The sequence below is a fragment of the Rhinatrema bivittatum genome, chromosome 12 (genome assembly GCF_901001135.1).
Source record: "Rhinatrema bivittatum chromosome 12, aRhiBiv1.1, whole genome shotgun sequence".
NCBI lineage: Eukaryota > Metazoa > Chordata > Amphibia > Gymnophiona > Rhinatrematidae > Rhinatrema > Rhinatrema bivittatum.
The window spans coordinates 50,409,108-50,423,794 of record NC_042626.1 but is presented as its reverse complement, the minus strand read 5'-3'; the positions used below and the strand labels follow the sequence as shown (position 1 = coordinate 50,423,794).

The 14,687-nt window shown below is 42.9% G+C and overlaps 1 protein-coding gene across 4 annotated transcripts in view; it reads right to left on the bottom strand.

Moving 5' to 3' along the window:
• ATP6V0A1 (ATPase H+ transporting V0 subunit a1) overlaps positions 1-14,687 on the bottom strand; it is a 138,276-nt gene that overhangs the window by 90,090 nt on the left and 33,499 nt on the right. The gene's annotated exons all lie outside the window — the stretch shown is intronic.

Below are 14,687 nucleotides of genomic sequence, written 5' to 3'. Positions count from 1 at the left end.
CCAATTGATTGCAATCTGGAAAGTAAGATGGGATGGTTTACTATGTTAAATGCAGAGGAGATGACAAGGAGACATAGAAGGAAGGCTGAACCCCAATCGAAACCTCGTCTCACCGTGTGTCAAAGCTGGAAAGCAGCAATAATTCAATGCTGTGATGTTTCCTAAATGCAAATCGATATTGGTTAAGGATATTACTGGAGTCAATAAAGTTGCAGAATTGATGGAGAGAACTGCAGTTTCTATGCCTTTGGCCATGAAAGGTAGAGAAGAGATTGGGCAGTAATTGGAGATAAAAGTAGGATCCGCTGACAGTTTTTTTTAATATGGGCCAGACCGAAGCCTGTTTTAGTAGGTCAGGATCGACACCATGTTGTAGCAACAAATTAATGAAATTAGAAACGAAAGGGGCAATGTCAAGTTTAATCAGTTTAAGTAATGTGTGTATTCTAACACAATGTAACCCAACTTTGGTGGGTGAAGGGCACAACAAATTGTATGGATGGAAGGGCTCAAAAAGTGTGTTCATCCCTGCTATAGAAGAAGCGGTCATGTATGAGGCTCCAAAGAAGTAGACTCAGGAGTAACATCAGAAAATATTTCTTCAAGGAAAGGCTGGTGAATGCATGGAATGGCCTCCCAGGGGAGGTGGAGGAGACAACAAAAACAATAACAGAATTCAAGAAAGTATGGGATAAGCACAGTGGATCTCTAGTTGTGAAATAGTAAGGGTAAACCCAGAGATCAACCGGAGTCTCAGGAATCACTTAATGTCATTCCAAGGGCACGCTGACTAGGCCTCAAGGTCCTTATCTGCCAATATTCTATATTTCTATGAAACTGAAGTGCCTGTATTTAAATGGGGAGGTTTTGTATTGAAAATAAATAAAAGTAGGGCAGGATGACATTTTGTGTGTGCATGCACTGCTGAAGTGTGAACATTTTGCAAAATGAAGAACATGTACTCGGAACCCAATAACAGTGCAAATAAGAATAGAGGTAGCTGCAAATCTAGTTGACTGTAAAAATCTCATACGTACAACAGCACATGATTTCTGTATCAGTTAAATGTGCACAACAGAGTGCAACTTCTTCATATTCTAACACAATGAAATATTACCCCAAAAAATTGTGAATGTGATAATTTTACACAAAATCTCAGGGAACATAACTTTGGCTTTTTCAAGCATAAGGGTTAAAACAATGCTCAAAAAATATTTATGAAATGGCTTTAAGGCACCAGGCATCTATAAAATAATCTGACTAGGTAATCATGATCACAATGACATGCCCAATACTATTTTACTATTCACTCAACAGTAAGGTCCTTAAAAAATTAAGTTCAAACAAATTTGATTTGTAATCTAATTTTTTTCTGAAAGCAAAAATAGTCACCTTTCTCAATTAAAATTAAAAAGGTATTCTGGTTATTGTGTTAGTCCACTTGAATATGTAGAAATAAGGGTGAACAAACAAGTTGTGAGATCTTTTTATTGGACTCACTCCATATGTCTCAGACTAGCTTTCAAGCGCAATGTTCCCTTCGTCAGGTCAGTGGCATGCAAGGAAGTAAAATTGCTTTGGAAAACAGGATGCACTCCTAATAAAGGCTTGCAAGTCATAACATAAGAACATAAGACTTGCCATATTGGGTCAGACCAAAGGTCCATTAAGCCCAGTATCCTGTTTCCAACAGTGACCAAGCCAGGTTACCAGTACCTGGCAGGATCCCAAGGGGTATATATTCATAACTTAAATCTGCTTCTACTGCAGATATTTGATTTTACCACAATAATTCCAACAAAAATATATATGGAGTAGGAGACTGAGTTATACATAAAATGGTTATTTTAGGAAACATAAGAAAGAACATTTCACTCCAGTTAATTTAATACATCATGACAAAAAGCAAGTTTGCTTATTGAAAACAGCATTTCCATAGATAAGAGGATGAATTAGCTATTACATATGGGTGACATCATCCAGACCATTCTCTCAGCTCATAGAGCTTTTGCTCTACTGAGCATGTGTGGGAATTCCCACTTGGGCACTGCCTCATGAGTCCCTTCAGTTGATTTCAGAGCCTAGTCTAGCTAAGAAGTAGACTCTCCAGAGAAGTGGGTGGGTATTTAGTATGGCTAATTCATCCTGTTACCTATGGAAAACATTTACGATAAGCAGGGCTGAATTAGCCATTACATGTGGGGAGTCCCAAGCTAAGCTAAGCTTGCAGCTGAGCGTTTAATGAAATAAGCAACCCAGACTCCACAATGGAAAGTGAACTACAGGGTGAACAGCTAAACAAAACTGCTTGCCCAAATTTACAGTCACTCTGTCATAGTTTGTCTAGACATTAATGGGACGCAAAGGTGTGTAATGATGACTAAGTTGCAGCTTTGCAGATGACTTTGAGAAGCATGGCTCGCAGATAAGCCACTGATAAGATATGGTTCTACTTTGAGTCTTAACGGTATCCGTAATTTGTAAGCCTGCTAGCGTATAGCAGTGCATGATGCAGCCTGCTAGCCAGATGGATAATGTATGTTTGGCTACTGCTCCTCCCAGCCTGTTCGGATCATAAGAGACAAATAGAAGCCTAAGTGGGAGTGGTGCCATGTGATTGGAGAAGAGCGGTGGTGGTCTCGCTTCAAAAGAGTGGTAGCACAGAGGAGGCTGGAAACTATAGCCAGTAAGCCTCACCTCAGTGGTGGGAAAATTAATGGAGATTCTGCTGAAGGAAAGGATAATGAACTATTTGCAGTCAGGATTGCTGAACCTGAGGCAGCATGGATTGACCAGGGAAAAGTTCTGTCAGACAAATCTGATTGATTTTTTTTGATTGGGTGACTAAAGAATTGGATCAAGGAAAAGCGCTCAAAATGATCTACTTAGATTTCAGCAAAGCTTTTGATACGGTCCCACATAGGAGGCTTGTGAATAAAACGAGAAGATTGGGAATGGGCACCAAGGTGGTGGCATGAATCACAAACTGGTTGATGGATAGAAGATAGCGTGTAATGGTAAATGGAACCTACTCTTAAGAAACCAGTGTTAAGTAGAGAGCCACAAGGATCAGTGTTGTGACTGGTTCTGTTCAATATCTTTGAGAGACATTGTGGAAGGGACAGAAGATAAAGTTTGTCTGTTTGCAGATCATACTAAGATCTGCAACAAGGTGGACACACAGAAAAGAGTAGAGAGAATGAGACATGATTTAAGGAAGCTTGAACAGTGGTCGAAGATATGGCAGCTGAGATTCAATGCCAAGAAGTCTAGAGTCATTCATCTGGGGTGCAGTAATCCAAGACAGCTGTTTGTGATGGGGGGTGAAAGGCTGTCATGTACAGGCCAAGAGAGGAACCTTGGGGTGATAGTGTCTAGCGATCTGAAGACAGTAAGGCAATGTGACAAGGTAAGAGCTAAAGCCAGAAGAATGAGGGGCTGCATAGAGAGGAACAACCAGGCTTCACCTGGAGTATTGTGTTCAGTTCTGGAGCTCGTATCTCAAAAGGGACAGAGACAGGATAGAGACAGGATGGAGACAGTCCAGAGAAGGGCGACCAAAATGGTGGGCAGCTCCATCAAATGACTTATGAGGAGAGGTTGAAGGACCTAAATATGTATACCCTGGAAGAGAGGAGGTGCAGGGGAGATATGATACAGACCTTCAGATACATGAAAGATTTTAATGATGCACAATCGACAAACATTTTCCGTTGGAAAGAAATCAGTAAAACTAGGGGTCACAAAATGAAACTCCAGGGAGGACTCAGAACCGTCATCAGAAATATTTCTTCACAGAAAGGATGGTGGATGCCTGGAATGCCCTTCTAGAGGAGGTGGTAAAGACAAAACCAGTAAAAATTCATAGGGGCATGGGATAAATACTGTGGATCCCTAAAGGCTAGAGGATGGAAATGAAGAAAAGAGTGCATAGGGGTAACTTGCTGGTGTAGCAGTTACTACCCTTAACCAATAAGCCTTCATACTGTTGATGCAACTCCATCACTGCTCTCCCTCTTCAACAGCAGGGGAAAAAAGAGGAAAAGGGAATTGGATTCAGACAGCAACCAACAAGGATACTGACTTTTACGGTCTGGGGAAACAAATAAGCATGGGGTAACTTGCTGACACAGCTGTTACTACCCTTAACCAATAAACCTGATACGTTTGATGCAACTCCATCATTGCTCTCTCTCCTTCAATGGTAAGAGTAATGGGGAATTGGATTCAAACAGCAACCAAACAAGGGCCCTGACTTTTAGTCTGGGAAACTGATAAATATGGGGGTAACCTGCACGGCACAGCAGATACTACCATAAGCTTGCTGGGCAGACTGGATGGACCATTTAGTCCTTTTCTGCCATCATTTCTATCGTTTCTGTGTCTACTGTGCATCCAGAAGTTTGCATCAGGTGCTGGTCTAGCGCATCCAAAATGCACATAAATCTACCTTATAAATGGCCTGTGACCGACGGCCCGCAAATGCGCAGTAGAGACCAGCTCTACCGCGCATGTGCGGGCGAGCACGTCGCTCTGAGGCAGCTTCAGAAAGAAAAAAAAATGGCGGCGTCCAGTGGCAGCAGCGGCGGTACCGGCAGCGGGCGGCGACGGCGGTAGCGGGCGACGGCGGTAGCGAGCGGCGGCGGTGGCGACGGCGGTAGCGGGCGGCGACGGCGGTAGCAGGCGGTAGCGAGGGAGGGAGAAGAGAGAGAGAGGGAGGGACGGACTGAGTGGGAGGGAGGGACGGAGAGAGAGAGTGGGAGGGAGTGACTGAGTGAGAGGGAGGGATTGAGTGAGGGGGAGGGATTGAGTGAGGGGGAGGGAGTGGGACTGAGTGAGAGGGAGAGGGGGGGACTGAGGGAGGGAGTGGGACTGGGAGAGAGAGGGAGGGAGTGGGACTGAGGAAGAGTGAGTGGGACTGAGTGAGTGAGAGGGAGGGGGGAGGGAGTGACTGAGTGGGAGGGAGGGATTGAGTGAGGGGGAGGGACTGAGGGAGGGAGTGGGACTGAGGGAGAGGACGGAGGGAGTGGGGACTGAGAGAGTGAGTGGGACTGAGTGAGTGAGAGGGAGGGAGAGAGGGGGGAGGGAGTGAGTGAGACTGAGTGGGAGGGAGGGACTGAGTGATAGGAGAGGGAGGGTGGGGAGGAGTGGGTGAGGGAGGGGGTGGTGAAGAGTGAGGGGAGAGAGAAAGAGGGGGAGGTGAGAGACAGAGGGATGTAGCCCGTTTTAACGGGCTTAACGGCTTGTATATATATATTTTGCATGGAGCTCCATAGACGCAGCAGACTCTCTCGGTACTCTTTGGCTTAAGGCCATCCGTGGTGCCGCCAACTTACAGCACTGTTGAGGAGGCACGACACTTTCCACTCTTCACCTTCGAGCCCTGTCAAAGATGTGACATTTATAGTGCCATTGATGTAAGCACTCTCAGTGCTGTTGACTTGGAGTCATTGATGCAAGCACCACTCTCAGCGCCATTAGCACAGATGTCTTCAGGCTCCTTTGTCAGGCTACATTTTATAAGATTAGGGACCTGGATACTACAAGCGTAGTATCCAGGTCTATATATACTACTCTATATATACTATATATATATATATATATATATATATACTACTCTATATATATTTGTAAATTTTTGTAAATTTTGCTCATAACGTTTTGTTTGATTATCTCCCGCCCTTATCTCCCCCCCTCATTTGTTCATATGTTAACTCGTTATATCTGTTTGATGTAAATCGCATCCTCATTTGTTTATATGTAACTTCGTTATATCTGTTCGATGTAAAACGCCTTCCCAGGCGCCAATTTCAGTTACACTGTAAACCGATGTGATATCCCTGATGAACGTCGGTATATAAAAAATTTTAAATAAAAAAAAAAAAATTTTAAATAAAAATAAGCGTGTCCAAGATGGATTTCCTCTAGAGCCCAGTATGGGCACATAGGTTACAAGGTCTAGTTTCTTTCCCACATTCCCATCTGAGGCAGATGGAGATCATGAGAGAGACCTTGGTCCCCTTCGGGGGAAAAGGTCTCGGGAAAAAAGGAACAAAGTTACCATGCTCCACAATCTACACTAAAGGTGACCCTTTCGAAATGGGCTGGACTCACTTTAGGGTTGAAGCTGTGGAGAGGATGGGATTCCCCCTTGTGGGTGTAAATAACCATCTTTCATCAGAACACGTTTATCTAGTGGCTATATTCCCCTTGTAACCTATGAAGGGTAGTATTGAAAAATGCTGTCTGGGGCTGCTGTAGTAGCGAGGCACTTTAATGACAAAAGTTATGAAAATTTTCACAGAAAAAACAAAAAGATTGAGGTACACATCCATGCTGGTACTCAGACGAACGAAGACCAAGGGTGACTCACGAGGCAATGCCCGAGCAGGAATTCCCACAAAAGCTCTACGAGCTAAGAGATAGAGGGCTGTTTGGTGCCACCGGATGATGTCAAATGCCATGTAATGACTAATTCAGCCTTGCTTACTGACAGAGAATTCAAAAAGTTGATAGAGGGTTTAGTCAAATTTATCTGCTTTCATATGGTTAGATATAATCCTTGCACACATATTAAACAGGGATACTATTTTTTAAATTAAATTAGGAGTATAGCTACCATCCTTCCAACAGAGGACATTGGGATAGATAAGCATGACGGAGAATAGACAGAAATGTGGTATAAATCTGAGATCGTAAACTGAACTGCAGGCTTTTTGTTACTGACCTGGCATGGCAGGCTATGAATATGTTAATAGAACTTGCTTGTTAAAACTTATTTCTAGTCAATTAAATTAAAGCAAATATGCCTCATGAATATTCAGAAAACCAGACCCATTTGCAGCTCATGACTCAAGTTGCCCCCCACCCCCCTTTAGAGTCAATGCTTAAGTCGCGTTTAAGATCTGTTCTTTCCATTTTAGCCATTTCATAACAGCAATAAGACATAACTTTACTGTGCATTAATGGTACAATTGTTTAGGGTTTCAATCACTATTATTAATTATTTATATCGGGAAGCAGCAATGTTACCATTTCTGCAGGTGACAATGTCACACTGTAAATCCTCCATATGATAAACTAATTTTACAGTGTGAGCTAAGCCACCCCAAAAAGAAACAGGCAGAAAAGTATTCCTGTAGCCACACCTAGGGTAATGCATTTGAGGCACAATTCAGGTGCAATATATATATTCAATAGGGCAATTCCGTTAATCAGAAAAAAAAGAGCTAGGGTTATGGTGAGGGAGAAGAGGGGTGATGCAAGCAAGAAACAAAGATGCCATTCTTCCACTTTATGGGGGTAATTTTATAACAGCCCGCATAAATTTTAAGTCATTTAGCAGCAAATTTTACACCCATTTTCGAAGAGAAAATATGTGCATTATTTCCTTTTTGAGAACTGTCCCAACAAACTACCCACACAAATTTACACCTGCTCATGTGTGTGTACAGAGCTTTTATTGAGGGAGAATATGTGCACACTTTTGAAAATGTGAAAAATCCTCTGCTCACTGCGGGTAGAAGCACACAGAACCTACATGTGGACTAGGCAGGCAATTTTGTAAAAGGCCAATTTTGAAAAAGCCACAATATAACTACGGGATTCATCCTCAAGAAAGATATCTGGGGACATGAAAGCTATTCAAACTAGAGATTAATTTTCTTAAAAAATATATATCTACTAGATAAATGAAGCTTGACCGACGTGCCGCAAATGCGCAGTAGAGAGCAACTCTACCGTGCATGCGCGGACAGCACGTCGGTCAGAACTTGCCAGTAACAAAAATGGTGCGGCAAGGAGCAGTAGCGGCGGCAGTGACGAACAGTAGCGGTGGCAGCTGCGCACGCGAGGGAGGGAGGGACCTCCCCCAGAGATCTTCCGTCTGCGCCATCCGGAGGGGGAGTGACTGAGGGAGGGGGGGGGGGGAGGAAGACTAGAGGGTCTCCCTCCCCCCTCCCCTCATTCTCAGGGAGAATGAGGGGAGGGAGGGGAGAATGAGGGGTAAGGAAATGGACTGGAAAAAAAATGTTAATGTAGTCCGTTGTTACGGGCTTAACGACTAGTATAATAGCGTAGTGGCAATTTATTGTATTTTGTCTAATGTTCGGATATCTTTCTTGAGGATGAATCCCGTAATTGTATTGTGGCTTTTTCAAAGCCCTTTCAGTGAGTAAAGTAGTGCTTCACCTGTGAAAATGGCCTTTTACAAAATTGTGTGTGTATATATACAAACATACACTGAAGGGCATTTAATTACACTGCACAAATACATCAAAGGATCTCTACAGAGATCTCACAGATGTAAAAAACATTCAAGGAGGTATCCTCTAACATTAAAGTGAAATAGAAATTATGGAAAGTTTTTCTAGTGAAGACAATTGGGCAAACCAGCTAAATACTCTCAACAAAAAACTGGACATGTATTGAAATCAGTGGGTCCGATGATGTAGCTAGATTTGAGGGCCAAGTTCTGACCTACCGCCTTAAGCTAATTGTTATATTTGGGAGGTCAGGAAGAATTTTTTCATTGTGCTACTAAACAGATTATGGATGCAGAGATGGGCCTCAATTTTTGGCTGCCTCTAGATTACCATGTAGATGGTCAAAAAAAGGTTGGACTTGATGGACCTCTGGTCAACTTAACCAATTCTGTGACTTTTCTGGCAGATAAAGTCACAAGACTATCAACGTCACTTGAGGTGTGCAATAATCTCCATTAATGTGAAGTTCTATCATGTCTTATTGCTTAACTATAACAGTGCCCACTTGAACGGCATTCTTTACAACCAATGTATGTATTACTCTCAAAATAACATCTAGTAAAACAGATTTGCCAAACACAAAATCAGGAAATCAAGGGACAAATGCCAAGGTGGCAAAAGAAGTTAACGGTCTTCCAGCAAATATTAAAATTAAGGCTGCTGGCAATGTAAAAAGGTCATAATCTATATTCCACATGCTGTCCATTGAAGGCTTTTCTGAAGAGTGGGTGGTCATGTGTCAACAGTTCTCACACTAGATTTTTTGGTGGGCTCAAAATGCAGTCATCAATTCTTGCTGCTGGCTGCATTAATTTTTTTTCAGTAAAATTTATTTTATTAAAAAATTATGTTAACCACACACACCAAAAGTCAAGGCAGTTTACAAATTTACAACATACTGGGGCGGATTTTAAAAGGGTTATGAGCGTAAATCCTCAGGATTTACGCGTGTAACCGCTCCTGCGCGCGCCAAGCCTATTTTGCATAGGCCTGGAGACGTGCGCAAGCCCCAGGGCGTGCATATGTCCCGGGGCTTTGTGAAAGGAGCGGGGAGGGGATGGGGCCTCCGGCACAGTGGCCGTGCCAGGGGATTGTGTGCTGGCAGCTGGCCGGCAGGCATAAATAACAAAATAAAGGTAGGTGGGGGGGGGGTGGGAAGGAAAGTTCCCTCCAAGGCCACTCCGATTACAGAGCGGCCTCGGAGGGAACGGGGAAAGCCATCGGGGCTCCCCTAGGGCTCGGCGCATGCAAGGTGCACCCCTTGCGCGCACCAACCCCGGATTTTATAACATGCGCATGTTATAAAATTGGGCGTACATTTGTGCGCACCGGGTAGCGCGCACAAATGTAGGCCGCACGCGCAGGTTTTAAAATCTGCCCCACTGTTTAACATAAAGACTAACTACCAAGATTGTGTTCAATTAACAATATGTCAATATTTTCTCTGGAATTAAATCATGTTAAGTGAATAACATTAGCTAATTGTTAATGCAACCAGCAGCAAGAATTGGCAACTGCATTTTGAGTCCATCAATTTTTTTTCTCAAAATACTCTTATCATTAACTGATTCCTTCATCTGTCGTGACTGGAAAAAAATTCAGTTGGTGGGTGCATTTTTTTAAATACTGATATATATGTAATAAGCAAATCCCCACTGGTGACTGAATTTGGCTGCAAAATCTCTAAACTTTGGTGGGCATTGCACAATAAAAACCAGTGGCCACCTATATTTTACCATCTCTATGGTTCTCTGGTCCATGGATTTCTGCCACCTTGGGCAGCAGTACTTGCAAATTTAACATTTTAAACAAACTGTCTTTTTATTTACAATTTATTATACTTAACATCTGGTTATTTGGACCAAGATTAAAAATGGATTGGAAACCTTAATTTTTAATGTAGAGAAAACAAAAGAAAAAAAAGAAAAAACCAGCAAGGCACGGTGCAAAGAAAAAGAAAGCAACAAAAGATTGGAAATGCATCTTAATAAACACCACAAAACAAGATTTTAAGGGAAGTGAAAATGCTTTAGGAAAAAAAAAAAAAGATCCACGCCAAAGAAAAGGCTTGCAGGGTCACAATGCATTCAAGATTTAATTCACTTCCATAGCAGAAGCTTTGTGGCTTTTACCATAATACTCCCCCAAAATTACATACAGGGGTAGAAGAATGAGTTATCCACACAGGGGGTCATTTTGTAACTACTCACATGTGTAAAAATCTGAGATTATGCACATCCTTTCCTTCAGAAATTATCCCACCAAAACTACTCTCCCACTAATTTGTGTGCAGATTTTTTAGGGGGAACATTTTGAAGATTCCAAACCCTACCCACAACAATGCCTCTGCAAAAAAGCAGGTAAAAAGGTGTGTGTGTGTGTGTGTGTACCCACATATCGGGGGAGCAGTTTTATAAATGCCCAATTCCGCAGGTAAAGCACCATTGTACCTACAGAAATGAATTTGAAAGTTACCTTTACAGTGGTTACGCTAGAAAAGAACACTGGTCCAGTCATTTATTTTTTATGTATTTATTTTTAACGCCAGCTAGCTTAATGTGTTAGGTCAGAATTCAAACACAGGGTTTGGTCTGTTACCTGCTTTCATGTGATTTACATGGATAGGAACCTTGTGTGTAAATTTGTAGAACAAACTTTCAACACAAATTAAAAATGGGGTCACTAACATTTTTATTTTCTACAGCCATCCCCTTGAAGAGAACTATGGATTAGGTAAATGTTATGGGGGAACAGACAAAAAATGTGTTTATAAATATGAGAGAGTAGCTTGTCTGCAGGCCTACTGCCAAGCATCTCCTTCTTGCACTAGGATTATGAGGCCATAGAATCACTTGCTTGTTTTTGATCTGGGAAAAAATAATGCTCAAGTCTCATATTTCAAACATACTGAGATAGACCATAAATAAGTCTCTCTCTGAAACAGACTAGCAGCCTATATTTTGTCAACTTGAGTTTCACAGGAGAACATGTTATTCATCCTTGCCTTAATCTCATAGACAGAAGATAATAACTTTGGAATGGCTTTCCCAGAGACATTAGAATGAGGGGTCATGAGATGAGAGTGAAAGGGGGTAGACATAATAGGAAATCTAAGGAAACATTTCTTTATAGAAAGGGTAGTGGCAGCATGGATCTGCCTTCTAGTTAAGGTGGTAGAGACTAGGTCAGTGTCTGAATACAAGAAAGCATGGGATAAACACAACGGATCTCTGATCTGAGGGAGTGGTAGGGACTTTAAAGCTGAATAGTTGGTGTGGATGGTCTTTTTCAATTATAAATTGCAGAGGTTGGGTACCCTTTAGGACCATGACTTAATTTTTCTCTTTAATCTATTCTTCTACTTAACTTAATTGGAACCTCCTTTGATTAAACCTAATTTTATTTGCCATAAATATAATTTTTGCCAGTTTTGTGGCAGTACCAGGGTCAGAGATGCATGTTCCTACCCTATATTTCCGTAAAACATCTTGCATTTCTATCGTGAACAAACAGCATCAAGTATACAGCTCTTGGCTATTCTGCTATAGAAAAGAATATAAGCACATGACCGACAAGCCCCCTCCAACAACAAATGCTTCCAAATTTCACAAAGAAATTAAGGGCTCAGGAGCAATTCCTTCATCTGTCCTTAAAGATCCAGAAGTAATTATGCATGCAGAAGAGCAAGGGAGGAGACAGAAAGAGCAAAGGGGGGGGGGGCATATTCAGAGATGTTGGAGAAAAGGAGATGAGAAGAAAGCTGCATGCCATTAACTATTACTTTTCCAGTCTTCTTTACATGATTATATGCTGATTTTGGTAAAAGACAAAGAAATCTCTCCTGTTCTCACCCCTCCATCATAAGCTTTTATAAAAAGAAGACTGAGAAAAGGACATTGCTTAATACATTTATTCATGGTTCAGTGCAGAAACAGCTGAGTTTATGAACATTTTCATTCCCCTCTACTGCAGTAGATCAATCATATTCCTTCCTTTCCCGAATGAATCAGAAAGAAAATATATCGTTATCTCTTCCTTAACTTATTACTATGACTAACTGAACACAACACATAAATACAGACACAGGTGAACAAAAAAATAAAGCAAATCTTTTAAGTGTTAAAAGAAGTCTACAACACTCCTGTATATTCCACCAACATATTCTGATTTAGTGATCACAGGTGGTGTCTCACTCAGGTCCTGAAACATACAACTCAAAGGCTACAGGAAATGCATGGAAACAGAACTGCCCTTCCTCTCCCTCTAAGGAGATGGTCCATTCAAGAAGAGAACAGACCCACATTTTTAGATAAATATGGGGAAAGGGGAAAGAGGAAGAATTCTACTATTGTTGCTGCCTATACTATACTTGTTTTGTGGAGAAGGGTAAGTTACTACTTACCTGATAATTTCCTTTACTTTAATATGGATAAGTGGATCCAGAACAAGTGGGTTATACACCTCTACCAGCTGATAGAGACAGAGCAAAGCTGACATCACGGTATATATATACCCCTGCACTGACATCTGCCCACCAGTATTCTTTGCAAAAGCCAACTGTGGACAAACTAACAAAATCTCGATTATTCAACAGACAACTACTTGAGCAGTCAGCTAACAGGAAACACTGAGCTCAGACACTAGTCAAGGGACTGGATTGACACTTACCAGTAATCCCTGGAACATGCAGCCACCCAGGAGGACAAAAAGCACAAACATCTGGCAACTAAGGGCAGAAAGGTGGATCCATCCAGGAGCGGCTCAAGGCAATCTGCCACCTGAGGCGAGAAACAAGATGGCGTCCCTTGCCCCGCCACACCTCGCTTGCCCCGCCCCCTTCCTTCAACTGGCAGTGGCCCTCCTCCATGCCGCTGGCCTGGCCTCCGCCGGCAGTCAACAGCAGCAACCCTCCTCTTTTCTGCCGCCACCGGCCTGGGACGGCAGCCGCAGCAGGAGCAGGCAGGGTGAGGCGGATGTCAAAGTGGCATTTTGAGAAGGGCATTTTTTGCCTCAAAATTCTGCCCCCTGAAGCGGCTGTCTCACCCTGCCTTATTATAGAACTGTCCCTGGATCCACCTATCCGTATTAAAGAGAAAGAAATTATCAGGTAAGTAGTAATTTCTCCTCTCTTAGCATTTGGATTGGTGAATCCAGAACAAGTGGGATGTACCAAAGGGCTGCCGAGGTCCGATCAATACCGCACGTGCGAAGGCTACATCCTCCTGGGCCTGCGCATCCAGGTGATTATGCCTGGAAAAGGTATGTAAGGAGGGCCACGTCGCGGCTTGGCAAATCAACGGGAGACAGCAATCTAATCTCTGCCCATGACACTGCCCTAACCCGGACTAGGCAACGGCTGTTCAGCATCCCCATATGTGGCCAGGACTACCTCCTTAATCCAGCAGGCTATTGTAGCCCACGACGCTGGCACACCCTCTTTACTCCCACCATGGAGTATAAACAGCCTATCAGTCTTCCGGAGAGGCTCAGAAATCTCTAAGTACCTCAAATATGCCTCTTGACATCCAAGGACTGTAACAGGCGATATTCCTCCACATCTCTCCCCTTGTCCAGAGTCAACAGGGAAATTGATTGATTCAAGTTAAAATCCAAGACCACCTTTGGCAGAAAGGACAGAACAGTACGCAACTGTATCTCCCCCAAAATCACTCACAGAAACAGTTCTCAGCAAGACAATATCTGCAGTTCATAGACTCTACGCGCAGAACAAATTGCCACAAGAAACACTGTTTTCAACATGAGTAACCTCAAGGAAAGGCTGCACAGCGGTCAAAAAGTGGTACCCGCCAAGAAATCCAAAACCGGGTTAAGACTCCACAAGGGTACTAGCAACTGCATGGGAAGACTAAGGTACTACACCCCTTTTAAGAAACAAGCCACATTTGGATGAGCCGACAAAGGTCCACCATTCACCTGACCTCAGAAACAGGCAAGAGCAGCCACTTGAACCTTCAATGAATTAAAGGCCAAACCTTTTTGCAATCCATCCTGCAAAAATTCCAAATCCAAATGAGGGAGCATACCTCGATCCACACACCAAGCCTCAAATGCTCACCAAACCTGCACATAGGCTATGGAAGTGGAGAACTTCTTCACTCTTAAGAAGGTGGCAATCACCGCAGAGGAATATCCATTCTTCAGCAACCGAGCCCTCTCAAAGGCCATACCGTAAGACAAAATCAAGTCGGATCTTCGAGAAGAACAGAACAGGCCTCTGTCATAGTAGATTCCTATGAAACGGGAAATCAGATAGGAGGGTCCCCCAGGAGCCTTCACAAATCTGCATAACATGGCCTCCTGGGCCAATCTGGTGCCACCAGAAGCACCATCCCCATGTGACTCTCGATCTTCTGAATCATTCTGCCCAACATGGGCCACGGGTGGGTGGGGGGGGGGAGCATA